This window comes from Cebus imitator, unplaced genomic scaffold (genome assembly GCF_001604975.1).
Source record: "Cebus imitator isolate Cc_AM_T3 unplaced genomic scaffold, Cebus_imitator-1.0 Scaffold141, whole genome shotgun sequence".
NCBI lineage: Eukaryota > Metazoa > Chordata > Mammalia > Primates > Cebidae > Cebus > Cebus imitator.
In genome coordinates this window covers 2,890,628-2,918,562 of record NW_016107456.1, presented here as the reverse complement: position 1 = coordinate 2,918,562, position 27,935 = coordinate 2,890,628, and the positions used below count along the sequence as shown (strand labels likewise).

The 27,935-nt window shown below is 37.2% G+C and overlaps 1 protein-coding gene and 1 long non-coding RNA gene across 3 annotated transcripts in view; one reads left to right on the top strand and one right to left on the bottom strand.

Annotated features, from left to right (window-relative positions):
* The window catches only part of LOC119473238, a 27,774-nt gene extending 2,302 nt beyond the window's left edge, over positions 1-25,472 (top strand). The window contains exon 3 of the long non-coding RNA XR_005202437.1: positions 23,631-25,472. This is a non-coding gene — a long non-coding RNA (uncharacterized LOC119473238). The remainder of the gene's footprint in view (positions 1-23,630) is intronic.
* Positions 1-27,935, bottom strand: part of ASB5 (ankyrin repeat and SOCS box containing 5) — a 114,221-nt gene that overhangs the window by 24,826 nt on the left and 61,460 nt on the right. The window lies entirely within an intron of this gene.

Below are 27,935 nucleotides of genomic sequence, written 5' to 3'. Positions count from 1 at the left end.
ATGTGCATTAGGGTCAGCTGGTAGCCAGCTCATGTTTTCATTTTGCAAGGCTCTAAGTTTAGAATTGGCTTCAGCACAAAATCACGGTCCTCTTATTTATATAGGCACAGCTCACTATTGTGATTTTTCTAGAGGCCATTTCTAAATCAAAAGACGTCAGCAGTCAATTTAAGTACAGCTAAGATTTTTCACCCTAAAAGGCAGAGGAAAGGGTAGTTGGCAAGATGAAAGGAAAAACCAAACATGTGCCTGGTATTTTTTGCTGGCCTGTAAAGTTGAAAAAGCCACACAGTCTATGAGGGAATCAAGAGCAGTGACTGAACTATGATAGGACTCCAGGGATTAAGTGAGCTGGTGATCACGTTACAGAGTATTAACATACTGAGCTCTGTCTTGCTGAAAAATGGTGACGGATCCTGTTTTCTATCTTTTTTCATCCATATTTTTAAGGTTCTACCTTCTGCTAGTACATGGAAGGAAAAAAGATACTGGGGTTATTGTCTTCATGTAACAAGTCAAAGAAAAAGCATTTTTATGACTATAATTCTTTCCTATGCACTACCCTATTAACATTTGCTGCCATTTTACATTGCCAATGTTTACCTCAAGTTTTCACTAATGAATACCAGGCATATCTTTTCCTTATCTTGAATTAAGTTCTAATCCTACCAGCTGTTTGTGTGACCTGGGGCAAGTAGCTTAGTGACACCATAGTTTCCTTGTCTATAAAATGAGGAGCTTGGATGTGACCAGATTCTATGACTAACACACAAAGGGAAAGAGAGTATGTGGGCTGTAGACATATTATGTTACCACAGAAGAGGCTAGATAGTCCCAGTGAAACTGAAGCTCAGAGCCGGCTTGGCCTCGGCTATTTGGAGGGGTGTGAAGTTAGGAAAGACTGAAGGGGTCTGTTCAGTCCAGGATATTTACATGAAGCAGTGGTCACTAGCCACTGACTCTTTGTCGCCTGGTTTGTAGTCATAAGGGGAGTGCCATAATCTACCCAAACCATATAGTAAAAGTACATTTAAATTTTTGTTTAAAATTAATTAAAAGAAGTTTCCATTTTAAGCGTATAGTTATTATTATATAATAACAGAAGCTTTATGCTTTTGTTGTTATAGAATACACATAGGAAGTTTTTATCATAAGTATTGCAGCAAATTCTGTCCTAAAAACAATTTTAGACACTGTGTATTATAATGATCTATTTCTATGTCTGTCTGCCCCACTGGGTTGTGCACTCTGATCACAGGGACTGAGTCTACACAGTTGTTACTGCACAGAGCTAAGCACTGCACCTCTTAAGCCGTGGGCACTAAAAAGGTTGTTAAAGAGTAATTTGAATACAGAATTTCCTAGAATGCTTTAAGAAGGCTTTCTGTAGTCCTTGATGGTAGTAAACAAATTTCCAGGACAATGGGGAAAAAATAAGTCATTGGATTTGACCATAACTCACACTTACTGAACTGGGATATGTGCTGGACGGAAGGTGGAATGAGGAGAACCTCGCATTTTTTAAATTCTTTAAAAAATTTAAAATGAATCAAAAGTAAAAGTAATTTTTAAAAATGACTCCATGGAATAGGGGGGAAATGGTATGGTTAATTCACTAGAAAGTAATAAGGAATAGAAGAGTGAATAGATTGAGTATGCTTAGTGTACATTCTGTGTGCTCGGTTGTATGGTTTTATAAAAAGAAATGCACAGTGAGTGAACATGTTAGGGACAGAATTGTTTAAATGCCAGGTATCTATGACTGTACAAATAAGAAAGCACTGTGAAATCTCAAGATATATAGAAGAATATTAAGCCATGTGAGTGGGCAGAAGTTTTAAAGAGAACCAGCATCAGATAAAACACTAGAAAAAAATAACAAAAATTATATTCCATAGAAGATAATGAACTCTGAATTATTATGGTACAGAAAAAGCATCTAAGATATACCATAGATGAAAGACGGACTAATGTTACTACCAACAAGGACGAAAATAAAATGTTGAACCTTGTAGGATATGAAACATAGGCAATTCTCTCTCCAGGGACTATATTGTATTTCCATTTTAACCATTGCTAATGTCCCTGTAAACATGACGACCTATGTCTGGTTTGGTCACTAATCCTCAGAGGGAAAATGATATTTAAGCTGGGAAAGTTTCAGAGAAGGCCACTGGAAATCATCAAAGACATGAAGATGCTTCTGCAGCAGAGAAATCTTAATACTTTTAGATGTTTCAAACTGGAAAGTTGAAATCAAAGAGGCTTTATGACAGAAAGCTACATAATTATGAAAGGTATATTTAAGAGTGAATAAGCGTTTCAAGAAATTTTGAAAAGCTACAAAGCAAGATCACCTTCTGACAATTTTTAAAGCTAAATTTGGCCTACACAACCAATCACAAACTTAAGAGCATTCATTGCTTCCAAGAAGTGGTATTTAGATAAATTATGAAATGAGTGATCCACAGATGTGGATGTTTGAGGGTATATTCCTGAGTTTGGCAAAAGTAATTGTTGCTCCATCGTCAGAAAAAGAACATCAGGATAAATATATTACTGCTTGGATTTGGGTTGGCAGTTTTCCCCATTTTTTTACTACAAAAATTTCAAACATATATGCACATCCATACACAGGGTCAACAACTATCAACTTATAGCTAGTCTTATTTCATCTATAACCCACTCACTTCCCCACAAACACTCCTAGGATTACTTTGAAGCAAATCTCAGTATATAATTTCATCCATAAATATTTTAGTACATATCTTGAAAAGATAAGTATTCTTTATAACTGCAATATCATAATCGCAAAAACAGCAATGCCATAATATTAACAAATACAGATTGATAATTTTTATTTTTTGAAGAGCAGCTCAGTTCACAAACTGCCTTCACTAATGATACTTAAATTGACAGAACTTTTAAATCCTTTTTCTCAGGGCAAAAGTCTGTGATCATCTTTTCATTTCTGAATGTCTTTTTAAAAAGTGTTAAGATTTCCATCCTTAGAAAAAATGAACGTTTACTCCAAAATTATTATTAAGCGCTCACTAAATAAACAATAAAATCTTCTCCTTAAATCATCACAAAAAATCCTAAGATTCTCTTTACCTGTTAGTGCCAAATTTCCACCCTTGCAAAGACGCATCTGGAACAGGTCATGGTTCAGTTCTCAGAGGCTGCATTGCTTTCGGTTTCTTTACAAGGCCATGCACTCACACAGCCTTTAGGAGTCATGTCTGAGCCCTGTTCTTGCTCCATTTTATTTTTTATTCTACTTTACTTAAACATGAGTACCTAAATCTGTTGGCCTAATGGTAGTGAGGTGAGGGCAGATGAGGTCTGAGGGTTAGCCTAACATAAGCATCTTGGGAAAAACTTGAGCAGTTGTTATCCAATAGTTAACCTTTGTTCAAGGGTCATTCACTTCTTATATAAAGGTTGCTGGGAAACCTACAGATGTCAGTCTTGTGGTGTGTAAGCTCTCCTCTCCTACAGGAGAGAATGGAGTGTTTACGAAAGGCTACAAGGGTCTGAAAAAAGTCACAATTGGAGAAAATATGGTTGAAACTGGGTGGTTGGGATTAAATGGTTAGGAAAAGATACAACGCTCTGAAAAATCACAATTGGAGAAAATGTGATTGAGATCATTACAAAACCACACATATACCATCAGGGCCTAAATACTATGGTGAAAGATATTTTATTAGTATGTGTGTGCAAGGCTTTGAGAATAAATGTTTTCAACTTTACCAACAACTTTGGTAAAAGTAAAAACACTATAAGCATAGTATAAAATCCATGGATTTTGAGGAGATGAAGAAGGCTGGTATCTTTAGTAGTATAAAGTGATCTTGGAATATAAAGAATTTCTTCGGGTTGAATTACCTAGAAGTTTGTCACTGACTCAGGTTCCTGAACTATGACACATGAATATGTGGGCTAAGAAATAGTTTCTCTTGATAAATAAATGATTAACAAATAAAAAATTAAAATATTAAATATTAAAATAATAATGTCATATGGTTTCACAAAACACATTTTTATTATAGATCCTGAAACAAAATGAAAAAGGGCTTCTGTTGAGGAAAATATATCTATCCCCAATGTCCAGGAAACTGAACCAAAATAAAGAGTACTTCTTCTTTAGCTGTTACTTAAAGATGACTGCTATCCTACTCAAATGTTTGTTAATACTGAGAGTTAAAAGTTCTCAAAATGTTAAAATATCTTGTATAATGTTAGAAAAGGTATTCTGTTTTGGAATTATTTTAAACTACACTGAATAACACTGATGATTTTGTTAAAGGCACAAATAATTCCTCCATGTGGAAAGAAATCATAAAGTGCGATTTTAATTCAAAATATGTAAATCCTTAAATCATGAGGGACCATCATAAACTGTACCAAAGTATATTAATTTTTATTTGTGTAATGAATGAATGACATGAAAGATCAGTCATTCATTTATCCATTCATTCAATATGTACTAAGTGTCTACCATGTGTTATGTCCTGGGGACACAAAGGTGAAAAGAGAGTTGCTGCCCAATAAAACCTTAACCTCTAGGGAGACTTTTTAGAATTGTATTAACCTTTGTCACTGCAAGCCATTTTCGTAAGCCTGAGAGTCAAAGGTTCTCAGAGTCATAACAAACTCAGCAAATCCCCATAGTTAGGTTGTAGGGATGGCCCCTTAACTGCGAACATTGTCCACAAAATATTTGATTTACATATAACTGATAGTAAATAAATTTTAAGTAGCACCCTAAAACAGTGAGTCCCCAAACAGAGAACATTACAGTATTATAGACAGTACATTTTCATACTAAGATTTTTATGATGCACAAAAGAATACTGTTGAAAAGAAAGGCAAAAACTATTTTTGGTATTGTTATTCTTAATACGGTATCCTTGAAAGCCTTTGGCCGGCATGTAGACTGTGAAATTAACAAATTTTGGCTGGATGTGGTGGCTCGGGCCTGTAATCTCAGCACTTTGGGAGGCTGAGGCAGGCAGATCACCTGAGGTCAAGAGTTCAAGGCCGGCCTGATCAACATGGTAAAACCCCATCTGTACTAAAAATACAAAAAGTAGCCGGACACGGTGGTGCACGCCTGTCATCCCAGCTACTCAGGAGGCTGAGACATGAGAATCTCTTGAACCAGGAGGCAGAGGTTGCAGTGAGCTGAGATTGTGCCACTCACTTTAGCCTGAATGGCAGAGGGAGAATCTGTCTCAAAACAAAAACAAAAACAAGCGCGCGTGCACACACACACACACACACACAAAACAAAACACAAAATTGTTTCATGTCTTTAATATGAAAAATATTAAAAAGAAAGATGCCATTGCAAAAAAAATAAGGAAAATCTAACCCAAAATATTAATTCTGTTTTTGAAAACAGTACTTGACATATCTGCAGATCTCTGCTGAACATATAATATTTAGAAGAAAATATATACTTCTTAAAAATGCCAATTTTCTTTGCAACCAAAATACATGCCAATTTTATTTGTAACCAAAATATATGGAAATAAAAGTAACTCTCATTGATGTCACCATTTCTTATAAATTACACTTGCATCAGCAATTTAACTACATTTGATATAACAAATGACTTTACAGTAGAGCTATAAATAGAACTACTCATTCCTATATGGTGTAGTTGTTAGGAGCCTCATCCCTGCAATCAAACTGCCAAAGGTGGGTCCATATCCCAGCTCAGCCAAATATTAAATTTGTTACCTTGAAAAAATAATTTGTTTGCGCTTTAATTTCATTATCTGGAAAATAGGGTTAACAATAGCACCTACCTCAGAAAATTTCTGATTAATATATAACTCTGCAGAGTTAGTACATTAATCAGAGCACTGGCTGGTATACAGTTAGTCCTCAATTAATGTTAGCTTATGGCATTTTTCTTATTAGTGATATAATGTAGCTATAAATGCACCATTCATGCTTTCTTCATCTAAGTTTGTCTTTCTACTGATGGATAAAGTTAAAAAGTTACAGCTCTCAAGCACTTAAGTTATTGGTAAACCCCAAAATGTTCATGGTTCATTGTCACTTGGTGCCTATGGTGTACACAAAACAGGATCTTGGCATACTAGAGTAAGTTTGCCCCTTTCTAAGCAAAATAAAATAAAGAAGAAATCAAACAAACAAAAGCAAGCAAACAACAGCCCATGAAAATGAAACAACCACCAAAAAAACCCACAACTTGTGAGAGCTGTGGACTCAAAATACATCAAACTTACATCATGGGTGTGTCTACCGGCAGCAAAGAAAGAAACGCTAGTTAACATTATATAGTATAACAGACCAGCCATTTTCATGTAACAGTCAAAAAATTTAGAGAGGGAAAGTACTTAAAATAGTAGAAATAAGAAAATTAAAAAATAAAAGATCTGGAGGAAGCCACAGATTTTGAAATAGTTTAAAGCATCAGCACCCTGGAAGCACAGAAGTCTCTGGAATATCCTTATCAATAGTTCCTGGGTTCTCAAAGGTGTTGCCAATGATAATGAAGCCAGATGATACTCCCTAGGCACAAGTTTCCTGGGTTGTTGGATTGAATGGAACACTTTTACTTGAGTTTTCCCCTAGGTTAATTCCAGATTAATAGACAAAGTACTTAGTACAGTTCTTTTATTTCTTTCCTTTGCTTTTCTGTTTTTTGACATAGAGTCTCGCTCTGTCGCCCAGGCTAGAGTACAGTGGCACATCTTGCCTCACTACAACCTCCACCTCCTGGGTTCACGGGATTCTCCTGCCTCAGCATCCTGAGTAGCTGGGATTACAGGCACCTGCCACCATGCCTGGCTAATTTTTGTATTTTTAGTAGAGACAGGGTTTCACCATGTTGGTCAGGCTGGTCTTGAACTCCTGACCTCATGATCCGCCCACATTGGCCTCCCAAAGTGTTGGGATTACAGGTGTGGGCCACCATGCTCAATCAATACAGCTCTTAAATGTATAATAATGTACTATCGTGTCTTATGCTGAAAATGCCTTGATAAATTAAATTGTCATTACCCCAAGGTTTTCAGATGTTGATGTGAAAATGTGTATAATTTAATCCATTACTTCATCATGTCAATGTCTCTTCAGATTTTCCCTGACCATGCCTATATTCATTTATTTCCAGTACCATCATACTTGAATCAAAGGCCTAAGCCAAGTTGCCAGAAATACTATAAAGCTCACTAACTTTTCTCCTCACATTTATTCTGGCTTTCATCTGATCCATTCTTTCTTTATTCATTAGGTGATATATCTGAGATTTGCTTCAAAATAATCCCCAGGTAACTTTTACAGGTTTGATTGTGTTCTACAAAACAAGTTTGTAGCTCCTAATATAGTATTCTTTTTCTGCTCAACTAATGGGACAGGATATTATTTCAAACAGGATGCACAATAGATTTCTTAGAAAGCTGATTCCTCATGTTGGATTTGATTTGTTGATATTTGATTTAAGATTTTGCAGCTATATTCATGAGTGAAATTGACCTATAATCTTCCTTTCACATAGTGACCTTTCATATTCTTGTAATGTATCAGTTAAGGTTTGATCACTCTGGATGTTATAGAACAAGAGGTTTATTGTACCAATTTTATCTTCTACATTTGCAGAAGCTGATTAATAAGTTCCTGTGAGACTGTTGTCTTTGTATCTATCTGATGCTGTGCTTGAAGTCAATATAGGCTGCCTCTCTGGCAGTCAATAATAGAGCTGACTGAGAAATGATCTGGGAAGAGCAAAGATGATCTGGAACCTATGGGGAATAAAATCACGAATGTGTCTGTCTATCACCATCTTTGTCCTCAATGATGTAGATGACCTAAGGAGATAAGAGTGGCCTTCACCACAAAACTGTACATACAGTTGGCCTGGGACCTGGAAGGGTCAAAGGGGACGATCTGGTGGGACGAGGACCAGCTTTACCTCTGCATGTTGCTAAATGACCACTGATACGTGCAAGCACCCACAGCACCTGGTACCCTACACCAAAATTCAGAATCCCAGTGGCAGCTTCCTCACACTGCCATCCACCTCTTACATTACCTTTTCTTCCAGCCAGTCTCACTGGGAACAACACAAAAAAGGGAAACAGTTACAACATAACCAAGCTGACACAACATGGAGCCACCACAGATGACAGGATTATACTTACACTTGACTTCATCACAGGAGTTGGGGACTAGTCTCTTGTTTTTTCTGTTTTTGTGGCTCACATACTGAAATGCTAGGTAAAAGTCACTAGTAAAACAATCTGCTCTTGGAGTTCTTTTGAGAAATTTTAAAATCTACTTATATTATACATACACATATTGGAATTTACAACTATTTAGGCTCTCCCTTCTAAACTCAGATTAGATTGGTTGTGTTATTTAGAAAATTGTCCATTTGTCCAAATAGTCAAAATTATTGGCATTACATTATCATGTAATAACAACTTATTGTAAAAATCTCAGCGATATCTGCTATTATATTCTCTTACTCATTCCAGCTATTGTTTATTTGCACCTCTTTTACAATCACAAGTTTGGACAGAGCTTTACTAATCATATTCTTCTTTCAAAGAACAAACTTTTGGCTTTGTTGATTCTTCCTGTCTTCATTGTTCACTTTAATAAATTTCTGTTTGCAGTTTTCTTATTTTCTTCATAATTTGTGGAAGGCGATTGTTTTGTTCTTTACATAATTTTGATTTCTTGACCCATGAGTTATTTTAAAATATTTTTTGCTTAACTTCCAAACAATTTTTTTTCTGATTACATTTTGGTAATAATTTCTCCATTAAAATTACTGAGACCAGTTATATGTTCCATATCAGAGGTCAGCAAACTACAGCTCATGGGCCAAATTTAGCCTATCACCTGTTTTTGTAAATAAAGTTTTATTGTAACAGAACTAAACTCAATTGTTTATATATTATCTATATTTTCTTTTACATCTGCAAAGTTGAAACTATACTCAACTAGTCCCACAAAGTTGACCCACGAGATTAAAATATTTATTCTTTAATCTTTTACAGTAAAAGTTTGCCAACCTCTGGACTTTATAATCCTAGTCACTTAAAATTTACTGAGACATGCTTTATGGTCCTGTGTATACTTAACTTTTATAAATGTTTAAAATGTTCATGAAAGGAATGTGGATAAGAAGTTTCATATATCAATTAGGTCTACCTTTTAAAGTTCTCCTACATGTTTATATAATCTGCATGTTTGTCTGCTTAACCAATCAACTACTAAGATAATTCAATTAAAATTTTTCTCCTTAAAAATTCGGTCAATTTTTGAATTTTGTATTTTAAAGCAATTTTATTATGTGAATAAGAATTTTTACAGCTTTTTACTAAATGCAACCCCTTCTCATTGCACAGTGGCATCTAGTAGTTTTTTTTTTTTTTTTTTTTGAGACAGGTGTCACTCTGTTGCCGAGGCTGGAGTACAGTGGAACAATCTTGGCTCACTGCAATCTCTGTCTCCCAGGTCCAAATGACCCTCCCACCTCAGCCCCCGGAGTAGCTAGTATTACAGGCATGTGCCATGATGCCTGGCTAACTTTTTGTATTTTTGGTAGAGACGGGGTTTCACCATGTTGCCCAGGCTGGTCTGGAACTCCTGGGCTCAAGCAATCTGCCTGCCTTGGCCTCCCAAAATGCTGGGCTTATAGGCCTGAGCCACCACGCAGCCTGTTTTTTCCTTAAAGTCTTATTTTTCTCATAATAATACAGCAACAGCACTTTTAGTTAGTATTTCTCTTGGGCACATCTTTCTTGATCCGTTTATTTTCAACCTTTGTGAATCCTTACGTTTTTGACAGGTCATTTCCAAAAATATATTGCTGGATATTACAACAATTCAACCTGAACACTGTAATGTTTTAACCAGAAAAAACATTCAATATATAGCCATTTAATCACTGACGTATTTGGATTTATTTTTCCTACATTATTTTTGTGCTTTGTATTTGACTCATCATTTCTATGTTTCTTTGCTTACTTTCTTTCATTCTTCCCACTTCTAATCTGAATGATATATATTTATAATTTTTAAAATACTGTGCCTAAAATTTTATTCAGACTCAAGCATTAAGGAGAGCTAGAATAAAATTATAGCCATAATCTTGCCTACAGAAGTGACATCTTTCAAGTATAAGTTTGGAGTGATACATGCTTCATACACCAAAACACCAATTTACTGATGTACGGGACATATAACATAAACTGTATTTACATCCACAGCTACATACTATAGCACTGATTAAAAAAGATTACTGTTTTTAATAGGCCAATTACTACTTCAATTGCTATGTATGATTTAAATCTGGAGCAGCCGTTTAGAAACATGACCTCACATCTACTACAGAGAGGCACTGACTGTTCCTCTAACAGTCGCTATATCTTTGGTAAATCTTAATTTTATTCTACAACCAAGTGAAAATAGCCAAACTGTAAACAGTCACTTGGGTTAAGATGACCCAGGGGCTGGGCCTGGTGGTTCACACCTGTAATCCTAACACTACTGGAGACTGAGGAGGTGGGAGGATTGCTTGGGGCCAGTAGTTCTAGATCAGCCTGCGCAACATAGCAAGGCCACATCTCTACAAAAAAATAATTTAAAAATTAGCTGGGCATGGTGACATGTGCCTATAACCACAGACACTCAGAATCCTAGGACTCATCCTGAGTAGGTGGGACTACAGGCACACTACAGTCCAAGCGGGGAGGATCACCTGAGTCAAGGAGGTCAAGGCTGCAGTGAGCTATGATTGCACCACTGCACTCCCACCTGGGCAACAGAGTGAAACCTTATCTCAATGACAACAGCAACAATGACAAAAAAGATGACCTAGGTTTCACCTCAGCCACGATGCTGTTTATAATCTGTCCCCTAAAGCTTGCTCTTCAGTAATTTCTAGATAAACTTAATTATTCATTATCAGGAAGTGATGAGATACATTATGAAGCTATGCAAACATAATGAAACACAAAAAAATCCCCATATTGATCTTGGTGTAAAATTAGCAATGGTTATTTAACTTAGGCTAATTAGAACTTGCTGTGTTGCTGCTAAAATATCAGAATTGGAAGAAGTGGGGGAAAATGTTTACTGTATTTAATTTTAACCATAAGGAGAAGGGCTTTTACAGCTACTATAAGACAATTTGTGGGTCAAGAGATAATAGGGAAAAAGGAAGAATGGTGCTATTAAATGAGATTTTTTTGAGACAATCTTCTAAAAAGATTTTTTTTTTAAATCTCATCATAAGAAAAAGAAGAACTTTTCAGACCATCTATCAGATATGTGTAGTACATGTGTTTAAGATGTAGGTAATGAACTTTGAAAGATCATTTCATTTAAACTAGTATCACAGCGCTAGCCATGACCACAGAGACAGTTCACACCGCAGTGCAGTTGCTTATTTAGTGAGTTCAGGTACTATGAACTGTATCTCCAGATATTAAAGCTGAAACACAGACTAAACCAATAATGAGAGGAATGCTTTTTTAAAAATGCATTTGCAGAAGCAAACTCTCCTCAGTGTACTGAAAGTCCAGATGTGTGCGCAGCTAAAACTGAGAAACTTCCTTAAGGATGGTAACAGCTGTAATCCCAGCACTTTGGGAGGCCAAGGCAGGAGGATCACGAAGTCAAGAGATCGAGACCATCCCGGCCAACATGGTGAAACCCCGTCTCTACTAAAAATACAAAAATTAGCTGGGTGTGGTGGCACACGCTTGTAGTCCCAGCTACTCAGGAGGCTGAGGTAGGAGAATTGCCTGAACCCAGGAGGAGGAGGTTGCAGTGAGCCAAGATCGTGCCACTGCACTCCAGCCTGGTGCCTGGCAACCGAGGGAGACTCTGTCTCCAAAAAAAAAAGAGTGGTAAAAAGAATGGTAAAGAGTATGCAAAAACAAAACAGAGAACCTTCAAAAGACATGATGGTTAATGGCAGAATGCTGAAGGCTTTCCTTCTCAATTGAAAAACAAAAATGAACACTCCCTACCACCACTCTATTCAAGATAATACAGGAGGTTTTAATCCATAGGATAAAGAAAGGAGAAGAAATAAAAATAGTCTAACATTTAGAAAGGAAACAAAACTCTCATTATTCACAAATAATATTACTTTCCACATAAAAATTCCCTATAGAATCCATAGATTCTTACTAGAATTAATAAGAGAGCTTACAGAAGTTTTTTGGTATGAAGTTAATATACAAAAATTGTCTTTTTCTCTGCCCTTGACGAACAGTTTGAAAATGTAAAAATTTATTAAGATGCTATTTATGGTAGCATAAAACAATTTGTTACTTATGAATAAATTCAACATATATATATATACATATATATACATATATATATATATATATATATATATATATATATATATATATATAATCTCTCCAAGGGATAATAATAAAACATTATTGGGAGACATTCAAGAAAACCTATATACATGAGAAACTATATTACATTTATTGATTGAAAAACCAAGTATTGCAAAGTTGTAAATTCTCCATCAAATAAATGATTTATAGGTTCAATGAATTCCAACAAAAATGCAGCAAGTATTTTGCGAACCAGAGAAATTACTTCTAAAATTGATGTATGGAATTTCAAATTGCCAAGAATAGCCAAAACTACTGAAAAAATAGAAGAATGTGGGACAGTTTGTTCTATCAGGTATGAAGACCTATTCTAAAGCTACAGAAATCAGTTCGGTGTAGCATAGATCCAGAGAAATGTAATTGATAAGAGCCCACAAATAGACTCATACAGGAATAAACACTAGACTTACACAAACTGGGCACTTCAGTGACTACAGATTATGAAATATAGAACTCACTTTCCAATAAATGGTGTGAATATAATTGACTGTGCATTTGGTGAAAAATGGACTTAAACCATACAAAAAATTAATCCCAAGGGGATGAATTTCAAAGGAATGATTTAAGAATACAGAAAAAAATTTCCATGACCTTGAACTACCAAAGAATTTTTAAGATGAATTCCACAAAAAGTATAATCAAAATGGAAAAGATTTCTAAATTTACTATGTTTAAATTAAGAGTGTCTGTTCACCAATAGAAACACCAATAAAAAAATGAAAAGTCAAGCCACAGAAGATATTTGTAAATAGTTCTTCTCAATGTTTTCATTTTCTTACAATTTTAGGATACAAAATAACTTCTAACTCAATTTAAAAAGGGGGGAAGGCAGATGGCCTGATAGCATAGAAGGCAAAATATTTGTCAGGCACATCACAAAAGAAGAAGTACAAATGGTAAACAAAAGTCAAAATGGCATTATTAGTCAGGGAAATGAAAATTAAACCATAAGATACTTCCACATGCTCACCATATTGGCAATTTTTAATTTAATTTAATTAATTATTATTATTTTTTTTTGAGATTGAGTCACTCTGTTATGCAGGCTGGAGTGCAGTGGCAGTGGTGTGATCATGACTCACTGCAGCCTCACCCTCTCCAGGCTCTGGTTATCTTCCCTCCTCGGTCTCTCAAGTAGCTGGGACCACAGGTGCACACCACAATGCCCAGGTAAGTTTTGTATTTTTTGTATAGATGGGGTTTCTCCATGTTGCCCAGCTGATTACCTGAGCAATCCGCCTCAGCCTACCAAAGTTCTGGGATTATAGGTGTGACCCACTGTACCCAGCCCAGACTGACAAATATTAAGAGTACTGACAATAAGTGAATTCTCATAACCTGCTGGTTTCACTGCAGATATAGCCACATTGGAAAACAAGGCAACACTATCTTAGAAACTGGAGACATACAGGCCCTATGACCAGGAAATTTCACTTCTATAAAAACTTATTTGTACTAGATGTTTATAGAAATACTATTCATAATTGCCCCAAATTGGTAATGGAATTTACATTATTAAAAATGAGTGAACCTAGATATATATAGGTAATTCTATCATACTGTTCATTGTAAATAACAAAAGAATATTTAGAGAATGATTCAATTAATAGAGGACTCAAAAACAGGTTAAACCATATCAATAGAGGATATATTCATAGGAGCTGAAACTACAGAAACGCAAGAAAATGCTTACTATAAAAACTAGTCATCCTGTCTCAATGGGTCAAAGAGAAGGTATTGTGATTGGAAAGGGATACATAAAGGCTTCTGGGGTTCTATTTCATGACTTGAATGGTGGTTATACAGGTTTACGTTTGTTTGTTTGTTTGTTTGTTTTTGAGATGGAGTCTGGCTCTGTTACCCAGGCTGGAGTGCAATGGTGCGATCTCAGCTCTCTGCAACATCCACTTCTCAGGTTTCAGTGATTCTCCTGCCTCAGCCTCCTGAATAGCTGGGATTACTGGCATGTGCCACCACACCTGACTAATTTTTGTATTGTTAGTAGAGACAGGTTTCGCCATGTTGGCCAGGCTGGTCTTGAACTCCTGACCTCAAGTGATCCGCCTGCCTCGGCCTCCCAAAGTGTTGGGATTACAGGCATGAGCCATCGATCCAGCCTGTACAGGTTTATGTTTTAAAATCTTGTATTAAATTTTGTAAAGGAACTTCTGCCCATTTTTCCCAGTTGTAGCATATTTTATGATCAAGAAAATACTGATTAACAAAAAGAACCCAGGTAAAAAAATTTTTAAATAGAGGAAGTGTTTAACAGAAAATGTGACACTCCCAATATGAGAAGAGAAGAGAAAGCACTTGGCCTTTCTTACCCTGATGTTCTTTATTCCAACCTGCAGTCTTACTGGGACTCTCTGCTCTCCCTGACTGGGAGATCTGCTGAATGTCTGCTTTACCACTGAGGGAAATAAGAGACTTTAGTTCTTCCCCCATTAGTGGTGAGGAGTAACAGAGCATCCAAGATGACTAGGAACTTTCATATGAAAGTGTGCTTGGTGAAGAGGATGAGAAAATATACAGATGGCAGAGAGCTCCAGAGTGCTGAGGAAGCAAAATTGCCAAGTGCACTCTTTAAGTGACCTTAGGCAATCCTTAAAAGAAAGTGAGCCATGCCAGTTAGGATGGCGATCATTAAAAAATCTGGAGACAACAGATGCTGAAGAGGATGTGGAGAAATAGGCACACTTTTACGCTGTTGGTGGGAGTGTAAATTAGTTCAACCATTGTGGAAGACAGTGTGGGGATTCCTCAAAGACCTAGAAATAGAAATTCCATTTGACCTAGCAATCCCATTACTGGGTATATATCCAAAGGATTATAAATCATTCTATTATAAAGACACATGCACATGTATATTCATAGCGGCACTGTTTACAATAGCAAAGACCTGGAACCAACCCAAATGCCCATCAGTGATAGACTGGACAAGGAAAATGTGGTACATATACACCATGGAATACTATGCAGCCATAAAAAACGATGAGTTCATGTCCTTTGTAGGAACATGGATGAATCTGGAAACTATCATTCTCAGCAAACTGACACAAGAACAGAAAATCAAACAGCACATGTTCTCACTCAGAGACAGGTGTTGAACAATGAGAAGTCATGGACACAGGGAGGGGAGCATCACACACTGGGGTCTGTGCGGGGGGACTAGGGGAGGGATAGTGGAGGGTAGGGAGGTTGGGGGTGGGTAACATGGGGAGAAATGCCAGATACAGGTGATAGGGGGATGGAGGCAGCAAACCACATTGCCATGTAGGTACCTATGCAACAATCCTGCACGTTCTGCACTTACTCGCTTTCATATATATATATATATATATATATATATATATATGAAAGCGAGTAAGTGAAACATCGTCTGCAAGGCTACAGGGAGTGTTCTAAAAGAATGATCATTACACATTATTTGGTGACTCAGTGCAGTTGTTCTGAGTTCAGTCGAGTACATTCTTCATGTTCTGGAATAGGGTTGCTGAGGTCACGGGCACGATAAATTCACAAAAGGTAACTTGGGCTTTTTGTGCTAAAAGCTTCTCTGGCAGGAAAATGATTCACCAAAAGTCAAAATAAATGCACAGAGCATTATTTAGCATTCAGAGCTTAAAGCAGACATAGAAATCATATTCTTTAGCCATTTACAAATGGCTTCAAAGAGCCTGAGGAGTTCAATAAAGCTACCCCGGAGTGTGCTGGCAAAGTGTGTGCTCTGTCTCCCATAGGGAAGCTTCCACTCCCAGCTTTACAAAATGACCTTCCAGATCACCACAAAAGAAAGGGCCAATGGCTTTAGAAAAGATTCAGAAACGAGCGATCCTATCTAACTCCTTCATTCTGCACATAAAGAAACGGGTTGAGAGAGGGGAGGTGGCATTCTCAAAGCGGCTCACAGGGCTCTCAGCAAAACGGGACAAACCGAGATTGTCTGCTTCGGACTTGGATTCGTTCCAATGTACTCGATTGCTAGTTAACACTACATGCGAACAAATCTAAACCAGTGAATATAAAATAAGGGAGACAAAAACAGGTCTCTCATCACCAGCACCTACATCATAAGGTTTTTGTAAAGATTAAATGAGTCTATAATGGTGCTTGTTTAGAACAGCTCCTGGCATATACATAAGAACTGGGCATTTACTATGATAAAATGCCACTTTTCTGGTCCTTTCATCCTCCTTACCCACTTTGTTCACACACTGTTTTATCTACCTACTGCCAGCTTGAAATTTTAAAAGGGTCACAAATCCATACAAGGAATGAAATCAACAATCTGTGTTCTCCAGGCTGAGGACAACAGCTGCTGAGAACAACTGATCTGCACTGTGACAAGGACTGAATGTAAGAACCATTTTACACATAATCCTTCTCCTCCCCTTGGCTCTGGCCACAGAGAGTTTTATCACCAGTAACCATGTGCTCATGGGAGGTTTAGACTCTGACAGCAGTTACGGTGTTTTATGTTAATACTTTTAATGAAAATAGAACATATTTGCAGAAGTATGTCTTAAGAGCAGACAGCACAGAAAGTCAAGACTCCCAGATGTGCTGACTTCAACTCCAGTTTCACATGCCAATGTGGCATCCTATCCGTGCTGGTAGCACAGCGGGTGTACTGCAGATACTCCTCCTTTGTCCAACTATCTCCAAACAGGAGGCCTCACTCACTATGGGGACTGCTTCCTTCTCTTTTCCTTGCTTTACAGTGACTGCAGGAAAATAGATTTCCCATCGCTGGAGGTAGATCCTCCGTCCCTTTGGAATCCTCTAGCAACCTATGAATGAATAAGCCAGATGCATGCATGTGTGCAAAAGCAAGGTTTCTTTCTTTCCTTTCTCTCTCTTTCTCTCTTTCTTTCTTTTTCTTTCTTTCTAAGATGGAGACTCAGTCTGTTGCCCAGGCTGCAGTGCAGTTGCAGAAACTTGGCTCACTGCAACCTCTGCCTCCCAGGTTCAAGCAATTCTCCTGCCTCAGCCTCCCGAGTTGTTGGGATTACGGGCACGCACCACCATGCCCAGCTAATTTTTGTATTTTTGGTAGAGATGGGGTATCATCATGTTGGTCAGGCTGGTCTTGAACTCCTGACCTCGTTATCTGCCCTCCTCGGCCTCCCCAAGTGCTGGGAATACATGCGTGAGCTGCTACGCCCAGACAATTTTTTGTTTGTTTAATCTTACCTATGTGAAATATAACAGACACTAAAGGATTTAGGACACAGGCATAAATGCAGAGTATCTGGATGGGTGAAGATCTAAAGTCCAGAGTGGCTGTTTTCAGCAGGTATTGACTCTCAGTTTTACATCAGCCAGAGCCCTTCCTCTGACACCATCTAACACTTGATAATTTTCTGGTCTTCTTGAGAGTAAAAAGAGAGTAATCTTGTCAGTTATCGTTCCTGTCTCTGGTGTCTGTGATGTTTTCTGTTTGCCACACACACTTTGAAGTACCATATTGAGCATTCAATCTTAAATATACAAAGAAACAATGTGTAATCATGTTCAGACTGGGTGTGGTGGCTCACGCCTGTAATCCCAGAACTTTGGGAGGCTGAGGCTGGTGGGTCACTTGAGGTCAGGAGGTGGAGTCCTGCCTGGCCAACACGATGAGGCCCTATCTCTACTAAAAATACAAAAATTAGCCAGGTGTGGTGGCGTGTTCCTGTAATCCCAGCTACTCAAGAGGCTGAGGCAGGAGAATCGCTTGAACCCAGGAGATGAAGTTTGCAGTAAGCGGAGATCACACCACTGCACTCCAGCCTGGGAGACACAGTGAGACTCTGTCTCATTAAAAAAATAAATAAATAAAAATAGATTGTTTGAAGATTGGCTCAGAAATTTTAAAATATTAAGACTTAAAATGTATTCAATTAAAAATGGAGACTCAGAAGTTGAACAAGCAGTGTTCTTTACTTAAAGGAAAGGGATCTTTGAGTTAATAAGACATAAAATAGATACTTTAATACATTAACAGCTATTAACTGATTCTAGTTAAAAAGAAATACATAGGACTGGCATGCTTGCTCATGCCTGTAATCTCAGCATTTTGGGAGGTGGAGGCGGGAGGATCACTTAAGCCCAAGAGTTCGAGATCACCCTGGGCAAGCAACCTGGCTAGACCCCATCTCCACAAAAAATACAAAAATTAGCCAGGCATGGTGGTACACACCCGTGCCACTGCACTGCAGCCTGGGCGACATGCCAAAACTCTGTCACAAAAAATAAAAAACAAAAAAGGCTACTCAGGAGGCTGAGGCAGGAGGATCCATTGAGCCCAGGAGCTTGAGGCTAGAGTGAGCTATGATCACAACACTGCACTCCAGCCTGTGTAACAGGGCAAGACCTTGTCTCAAAAAGAGAAATATATAAAATATTTTCATTTGGCAGAACATGCAGGGGTGGTATTCTAATGCCAATTTTATGAGGTTAAAAGAAATCGGGAAAAGGGACAGTACACCTGATTAAGAAGAAGTAATGAAAGGCATTACTTATAGATTCAACTTTGGACACTATTGATTTTCTGTCTTCACTTGTTCTTTGAGAATTAACTCCCAGAATCAATATCCATTAAAGCTTATTCAGTGCATATGCCTCCACAACATTCAGCTAGGGACAATTAGAACAGGTACTGCCCTGCATTGAAAATGGTAACAAATTCTATTCACTTAAGTTTGAATCCCCTCACTTTCTCCCTTCCTCTTTTCTTTTTTCCTTTTTTTCTTCCTTCTATGAATATTCATTAAGAACCTGCCATGTGCTGGCATTTTTCTAAATTCTGAAGATGAAATGAAGCCATCTTCATATAGCATACAAGCTAGTAATGATATTGGCTTGATGAGATGGTCAGTATTGAGTTTGTTTAGGCTGTCATGAAGAGGAGGAAAAGCTGTACAGAAGACATTAAGATATTCCATGTCTTGCTGGGGTTGGTACAAAGATCCTGAAAGACAGACTGCAACCCAATACAGACATTAGCTCTGGACAAAGGACACTGCTTGTTTCATAATATAAAGAAACAAAATCTCACAAATGGTAAGAAGGCATGATGTCGGAAGCAATGTCAGAAGACTAGGGCTCACATTTTTACATTTTCTCTAAGATCAGTAACTTTGAGCAAACACCGCTGCAGTTTAAAGCCTTTTTTCCTTCTCTACAAAGGAAGCATAACATAATACCTTATGCAGAGAACAGTTACGGGGATTATGGCATGTGTCAAAAGTTTGTGAATTACAACAAAAATATAATGTATTATCATTATATTAAAGTGTGAGGTAGGTCACGTTCAGGTCAAAGCCTAGGATAAGAAAACATCAAAAGAGACTGGCTATCCACTTGTATTAAGTACAATTACAAAACTTTGAGAAACATGAGATTTACCTTATATTGAAGAAGATGTTTATTTTTTTCCCATTTCTCATTGTCTCCTGTCTTCAATATTAACCACATAATATATGCTGAAAAAACAACTCACAGGTATACCTCACTTTTAAAAAATGTAGTCTATAATATATGTACATTTATAAAATGAATAGACTGTTTATTTCCAAAGGACAAAATTCAGTGATTTACTAAAAGCTCTTTTATACACAATTTATAAAGCACAACTGTGCACACATCCTGGTATACTTTTTGAGTGGTAGTTTACCAAGTTTTAAACATAGCTTTTAAAGAACATAGGATTTAGCTATTTTGAAAAATAGTTCATACTGAACAGGCAAAAACTGGAAGCATTCCCCTTAAGAACTGGAACAAGACAATGATGCCCATTCTCATCACTCCCATTCCTATAATACTGAAAGTCCTTGCCAGAGCAATCAGGCAAGAGAAAGAAAAAGGCATCCAAGTAGAAGTCATTGAACTATCTCTCTGCTCATGATGTGATTCTTTACTTAGAAAATCCTAAAAACTCTACCAAAAGTCTCCTGGAACTGATTAAACAGCTTCAGTAAAGTTTCAGCATACAAAATTAATGTACAAAAATCAGTAGCATTTCTATACACCAGTAACAGTCAAGATGAGAGCCCGGTCAAGAACACAATCCCATTTACAACAGCTGCAACAACAACAAAATACCTAGGAATATATCTAACCAAGGAGGCGAAAGATCTCTACGAGGAGAACTACAAAATACTGCTGAAAATCATCATAGATGATCCAAACAGAAAAACCCCATGCTCACGGATTGGAAAAATCAATACTATTAAAATGACCATACTGCCCAAAGAAGTTTACAGATTCAGTGTTATTTCTACCAATCTAGCAATATCATTTTTCATAGAACTAGAAAAACTTACTATAAAAGTCATATGGAACTATGGAATCAAAAAAGATCCTGAATAGCCACAGCAATCCTAAGCAAAAAGAAAAAAGCAGAAGCATCATGTTACCAGACTTCAAACTATACTCTAAGGCTACGGTAACCAGAACAGCATGATACTGGTGCAAAAACAAATACATAGACCAACGAAACGGAATAGAGTGCAGAAATAATTCTGCAGACCTATGGCCCTCTGATCTTCAACAAAGTTGACAAAAATAAGCAAGGACTCCCTATTCAATAAATGGTTATGGGATAGCTGCCTAGCTATATGCAGAAAAATGAAACTGGACCCCTTCTTTATATCACATACAAAAATTAATTCAAAATAGATTGAAGATTTAAATGTAGATCCTCAAACTATAAGAATCTTAGACTAAAACCTAGGAAACATCATTCTGGACAACAGCCTTTTGAAAGAATTTATGACTGAGCCCTCAAAAGCACTTGCAAAAAAAAAAAATGAAAAATGGAACCTAATTAAAGTTTTGCACAGCAAAAGAAACTATCAACAGAGCAAACAGGTGACCTACATAATGGAAGAAGATATTCACAAACTTTGCATCTAACAAAAAGGTCTAATGTCCAGAATCTATAAGGAACTTAATTAAACAAACAAAAAACAACCCCATTAGAAAACAGGCAAAAGAAAGGAAGAGATGCTTCTCAAAAGAAGACATACAAGTGACCACCAAACTTGTATGTCACTAATCATCAGAGAAATGCAAATCAAAACCACAGTGAGGGTTGGGTGAGTAATCCCAGAACTTTGGGAGGCCGAGGCAAGTGGATCACAAGGTCAGGAGTTCCAGACCAGCCTGACTAACATGGTGAAACCCCCATTTCTACCAAAAATACAAAAATTAGCCAGCCATAGTGGTGCATGCCTATAATCTCAGCTACTCAGGAGGCTGAGGCAGGAGAATTGCTTGAATCTGGGAGGGGAAGGTTTCAGTGAGTCAAGATCATGCCACTGTACTCCAGCCTGGGCAACAGAATGAGACTCTATCTCAAAAAAAAGAAAAAGCCAAATAAACAACAGATGCTGGGGAAGCTGTGGAGAAAAGGGAATGCTCATATAATGTTGATGGGAACGTAAATTAATCTAGCTTCTGTGGAAAGCAGTTTGGAGATTTCTCAAAGAATTATGAATTGAACTGCCATTTGACCTAGCAATCCCATTACTGGGTATATACCCAAAAGAAATTGTTCTACCAAAAAGTCACATGTACTTGTATATTAATCACAACACTATTCACAATAGGAAATATGTGGATTCAACCTAGATGCCCATCAACAGTAAACTGGATAAAGAGTATATGGTATATACACACCATGGAATACTACACAGCCATAAAGAAGAACAAAATCATGTCCTTTGCAGCAACATGGATGCAGCTGCAAGCCATTATCCTAAGCAATGTAATGCAGGAACAGAAAACTAAATACTGCATGTTGTCACTTATTGGTGGGAGCGAAACAATGGGTACTCATGGACATAAAGATGGCAGCAGACACTGGGGACTACTAGAGAGGGAGGCAGAGATGGGGGTAAGGGTTGAAAAACTAAGTACTGGGTACTATGCTCAGTACCTGGGTGATGAGATCAATTGTAGCCCAAACCTCAGCATCAAACAACATACCCAGGTAACAAACCTGTATCCCCTGAATCTAAAATAAAGGTTGAAATTATTTTTAAAAAGAAAGAAAAATAGCAATTCCGTTAGAATACTAATATTCTGGTATTATCACACAGAACAGGATTTCTATAATCGCAGAGAACAAATGGTCAGTATTGTATTACCAGCATTACTCCTTAAGAGTCTATCAGAGACTAGCAAGACTGAGCTATGTCCTAAACATTTTGGGGGCTGTCATATATGGCTGTGTTAGTCAAAAATGCTACTCTCAAGTTTGTAGTTCACCATAAAATATTCCATTTTGAGAAAGTTCTTTGTTCTTCATCATACTCCTGCCAAGCTTTGTGAAGTAAAACCTCATTTCTGACTTGAGGTTGAGAGTCACACCTGCCCGTACATAACGTAGGAGAAAGCTAGCATCTCAGATCTTGCAACTGAGAGCATTAATTTTCCCATTGCTTTGTTATAATTTTGTTTCCTATTGCTAACATTTATGGTATAATGGTCTCGTAGTGAAGAAAGAATACAAAAATCATTATTTGTGTTTTATTGTGTTCTCATTGGGGGCTTAGTTACCTTCAGACAGGCTTTGCAATGGCCTGGTAAAGGAGTAAGTATTCCTGGAAGGCTCAGTTCTTGGATGACTTTTGTAAACCTGTGCATAAGGCTCCAGATAATCAAAAATATGAATTCAAGTTTGAGGTCTTTTAATGATTCTATGAGATAAGTCTACATCTTTATTTCCAAATATACTCTGCTTATTTTAAAATGGTTTGTTTTTCTTTTTTCTCATAAGGGAAAAAAACCTTCTGTAAGATATGTCTAATGAAAAGCTATCTTTTGCCAGCCATGGTGGCTCATGCCTGTAATCCTAGCACTTAGGGAGACTGAAGCAGGTGGACTGCTTGACCTTGGGAGTTTGAGACCAGCCTGGGCAACATGGTGAAACCCCGTCTCTACAAAAACCACAAAAATTAGCTGGGCCTGGTGACTTGCACCTGTAGTCCCAGCTACATAGGAGGCTGAGGCGGGAGGATTGCTTGAGCCCAGGAGGCAGAAGTTGCAGTGAGCCAAAATCACACCACTGCACTCCAAGAAAAAAAGAAAAGAAAAACTATGTTTTGGTCACTTCCTGAAGAGACTAGCTGGCAGAAAGAAGCAGAGAAAGTAAAGGAAGAAAGCCAAATCCCTGAACTACCTGACTCTGTATTTTTGTTCTCAATATATTTTGTCTTTCCCTTTCAGCTGCCGGGGATTAGGAGAAAAGAAAATAAAAGGACAAGAGGTTTTTAAGAAGGATGATTTGGCAGACGACATGACTATCTGGTACTTTGTTCTGTGCTGGAGGTTAAGCAGCTTTGACACTTTCTGTGGCACTGACTCTAAGGGAGAACCAAGAATTTGCTACTGCTACATGCTGTTATGTAACGCATCACAGAGTTCTTTCTGAGCAACCCAGGGTTACCCACAGGACAGCCATGACCAGGTATTCCACCAAACAAGCCCAGGAACACATTTCTGTCCAAAGAACTTCTGTCAAGAAAAGATTCTTGGATGGAATAAGATTGTAGAAGAAACTTCTGCAAGTGATTTTAGAACTGCCAGCTCTGAACTAGCTTTCCCAGCCTTAACATTCTGCCTAGGTCCTGCTCACACGAGCCAAACTCTGCATTGCTTTGCTCCAATCCTACGGAACAGCTCAGAATGTCTTGCTTTCCTTTGCATCAGAGGGAGTATCTGCACAAAGCGTACCTTGAGTCTTAAAGGCATAAAATAAATGGCTTATTTTTGGCAACCTTTGTATTTTGTATCTGTTTAAATAGTTATGATTCTCCAATATCTTTCCTTTTGTATAGAAAGGGCCAGTTGACAAGGCCTATGAATGGCACAAAGACCTCACACACAGGAGGCTTTGATTTTTCTACTCACCCTGTGTTTATTCAGTGAGAAAGACCATGGGATGGAAGAGGAATCTGGGTTGGAATCTGCTTCTTCCAGTTACTACGTGAAAAAACTGACCTCTTACTAAGCTCTTTAGAGCTTCCACTGGTTGTTATATTGACATATAAAGCCGACCTCTGAAACAATCTACCTAAAGAGCTTATATGATTGTGGGGTAGAACACCTGCTTAGTAGACAGGTCTTGGCATTATATTATGTGCTTGTAACAATCGTTTGGCAAACACAGTTAATTTATTAGAATGTTGTATTACTATCTTTTCTTATTGATGCTGTTCTGTGTTACTAAATTATGGGTGATTCTATCCTGTTTCTGGATTTTTTTAAAAGTATGCTAACATCTATAGAGTACTGACTTTAATCCCAGACACTTCAGTAAGTGATTAAGACAATAAATTATAACTCTTATAAGATTTCCACTAATCCTCTCAAGTAGTATCAATACCTCCATTGAACTGAGATCTACAGATGTTGAGCAACTTTCCTGAGATCACACAGCTAGAAAGTGCTACAACCACAATAGAACAATCTATATCTGGGTCAAACATCGTGCTGTATGCAATGGGTTTTTAACCACCATTTTCTCTCTTTTTTTCTAAGGTCTTTTATTCATTCTACAGCCACTTAGTGACTTTCTTCAATATCCAAGGTAGCGTTTTTCCTGTATGCCACTGAGTTATTTCAAGGACCACGTGACTTTTGTCTAGTAAGTTGTAATTTTTTTCTCCATAATAAAAGCAGTTTTAACCGATCTACTTTCTTTGTAATCCCATTAAAAGTCAGTCTCTAGTCAAGTATTTGGCAAGAATCACGTTTGTCTCATGAGCTTTAGGTAAATTATAAACGACATACTTTTATTTCTTCTACATAAAAACATTTTCTTTCAAAAGTAATAAAATATTCATTATGATGCTATGGAACCAGGTTTGTAGTTGTTTTGTATGTCCTTTCTAAAATGGAGCTTTAAACTTACAAAATCTCAATCACTGAATTCAATTAGTTTCATAAATAAAAATTCTTTTTCAAAAAACTATTATAAGTTTCAGTAAACTACAAATACTAAGCTTACTTAAACAGATTTCTTTTCACATTCTTAGAATGTCACACCAATTAGATATGCAAATACTGTTTTGGGACTCAATGTTCAGTAAAGATTTCTTTTTTCTCCAACCAGAGCCAGTCCTGTTTTGTTGGTTTATTTGAGTAATGGTTAAGTAGCCAGAAAACTTAGTTCCTTTCCTAAATGACTTGAACATTTTCATCATAAATTATGGGGGGTGGGAGAGAGAGGAGAGAGATGCTCACATTTTCACTTAGCTCCTTTTCTTTTAGTTCTTGGAGTTATCATGAAGTACGTATTCTTTCCCAGATGCAACAGATCTGTAACCTGTGTATTTGAGCTCTAAAGAACTAGCACATTTTCCTTTTCCAAATTCATGATTTGGGATCACAGGTCAAGATGGAAGTAAGACACAAAACTTCCAAATTCAAGAATTTATAGGTGCATCATTTCATTTTTTTTTTTTTGGTACATCATTTCATTCTAAAAATGAACTATTACTTTTGATTGATGGATAATAGAAACATCATTTCTCTTAGTGAATGAAGTGGAATTTGGAAAATGAAGTAGAATTTGGAAAAGAATTAGGTGCACATAAACCTCCTTAGTGGTTAATCAAAGATGTGTTTGGTTGTTACTGAGGAGTCAAGTCACTAGCAGAGTCACCATTGCTTCAATGGTCATTATTTGACTGCTCTTGTAGTGCATTGAGACCGCTTTAGAAGAAGGATGGCTTCCTTTCTCACTTTGGCAGCCTTACCTGATTGAATTCACTAACAAGGGACTTTATGATGTTACCATGGTGAAGAGCAGATTTCCAGTGGATGAGCCTTAACTTAAATTTTATCATTGTCAGCTTTCATTTAAATCACGCTGCACACTGGACAGTTGAGGTAAGCCAGTGCTTCTATTTAAAAACATGAATGGCATTTTGGTGTTAAATTTCAGTCTGTTTGTACTCTACCCGTAGTTTAAGACTATAAGCCTTCTGGAAAGAGTATATGTATTTCTAAAGGTTTCTATTTTACTCAGTGGGTAGTGGTGGCATGGAAATTTTAGCTGCCTTGATAGAGAGAGGATGACTTCCTGCCATTTCACATAGTTATGCACATGCCTGACAGGCCCCAGATGTTTGTTGCTCATCTAATCCCTAGGAAAGAATTTTGAAATGATATTCAGTTATGACTCATATTATCAGATGGTTAGGTTCTGTAAAGATATGTGCAACAAATAGTATTTTCCATAAACTGGGACAGTCTAGTTTTAAATATTATTTTATCCCTTTCTTTGAAGAAAAAAAATTATTATTATTTTAAAGCCCAACTTATGAAGATTTATGAAAGTAGAGTTGTTCTGTTCAAAAAGGGGAAGGGAACCCATGGGAACCTTGCCTCCTCACACCATTCTAGCTTCTCAGCCCGAAGGCCTTCTAGAAAAATCTTAAATCTGCCTTAAATATAGGATATTAATCTGTCTTAAATCTATAAGGCAGATTTTTTAAATCCTCTTCCATGGTAACCAATGAGGAATTGTAGAATGAGGATGGAGAAAATAATCATCTAATATATGTTCACCCTTAACCTAAATTTCACAGAGTGGACTTGTTTAAACACAGACCACCTGAAAGAATCCTTCAGTATAAATTTAACAATTTATGATATGCCTTAAGCCTCTCCCTCCCTGCCATGATATTTGGACACTTCCAGTCTAAAAAGCCAATGGTCTGCTTTGTATCATTGCTGAGGGAGCTGGAAAGAATAAATGACTTGTTCCCTATGCCACTGGTAATGAAGAAATGCTAAAAGTTCTACATCATTCATAAGCAAATGCTTTCTTTTTCTTTCTTTTAAAAAATTATTTGAGGGTGGCTTTGGAGGAAGAGGTGTTCCAAATACTTCACCTGCTTTTAACGGCATGGTTTATCTGTCACTGGGGATAATTGTTCTTCTCTTCTTTGTGGTTTAAAAAATGGGCTTAATTGCTAAAATTATTGTCCAGATCTGCAGAATTGCCATGAAGCCACTCTGAGGATGTGCAGTGCTGAGTCAGTGTTGGGGAGGTTTTCCATCTTCTCCGAGATGTACTTCATGAAACACACATAATGACATATTAAATCATTATACCAAGGATTTTGTAAAATACTTATGGTGGTAATTATTCCCATCATTAACTAGAGACTCTTTTTCACATGCTGAATCCTGTAAAGGCATTTGAAAGTTCTTAATAGAACTTTTGACTTTAAGATGTATGATTCTGGATGTGTCTTTATTTTTCCCATTGGCATCAACCACTCAACTATGTTTCCTCATTCCTACCATTTATACTTCCACCTTTGCTCCAGATGAAACAGGCTTGTTTGGTTCCAAATTCTAAACTTTGCCTCTTTTTTTTTCTTTATATTTAGCTTGGTTTCATCTCCACATCTACATAACCAAATACGTTCCGTCTTTGAATTTCTGCCTTAAGTTCTGCTTTATTTATGAAGTGCCTTACAGTGTCAGCTGACCTCAATCTCTTCCCTTTCTGACTTA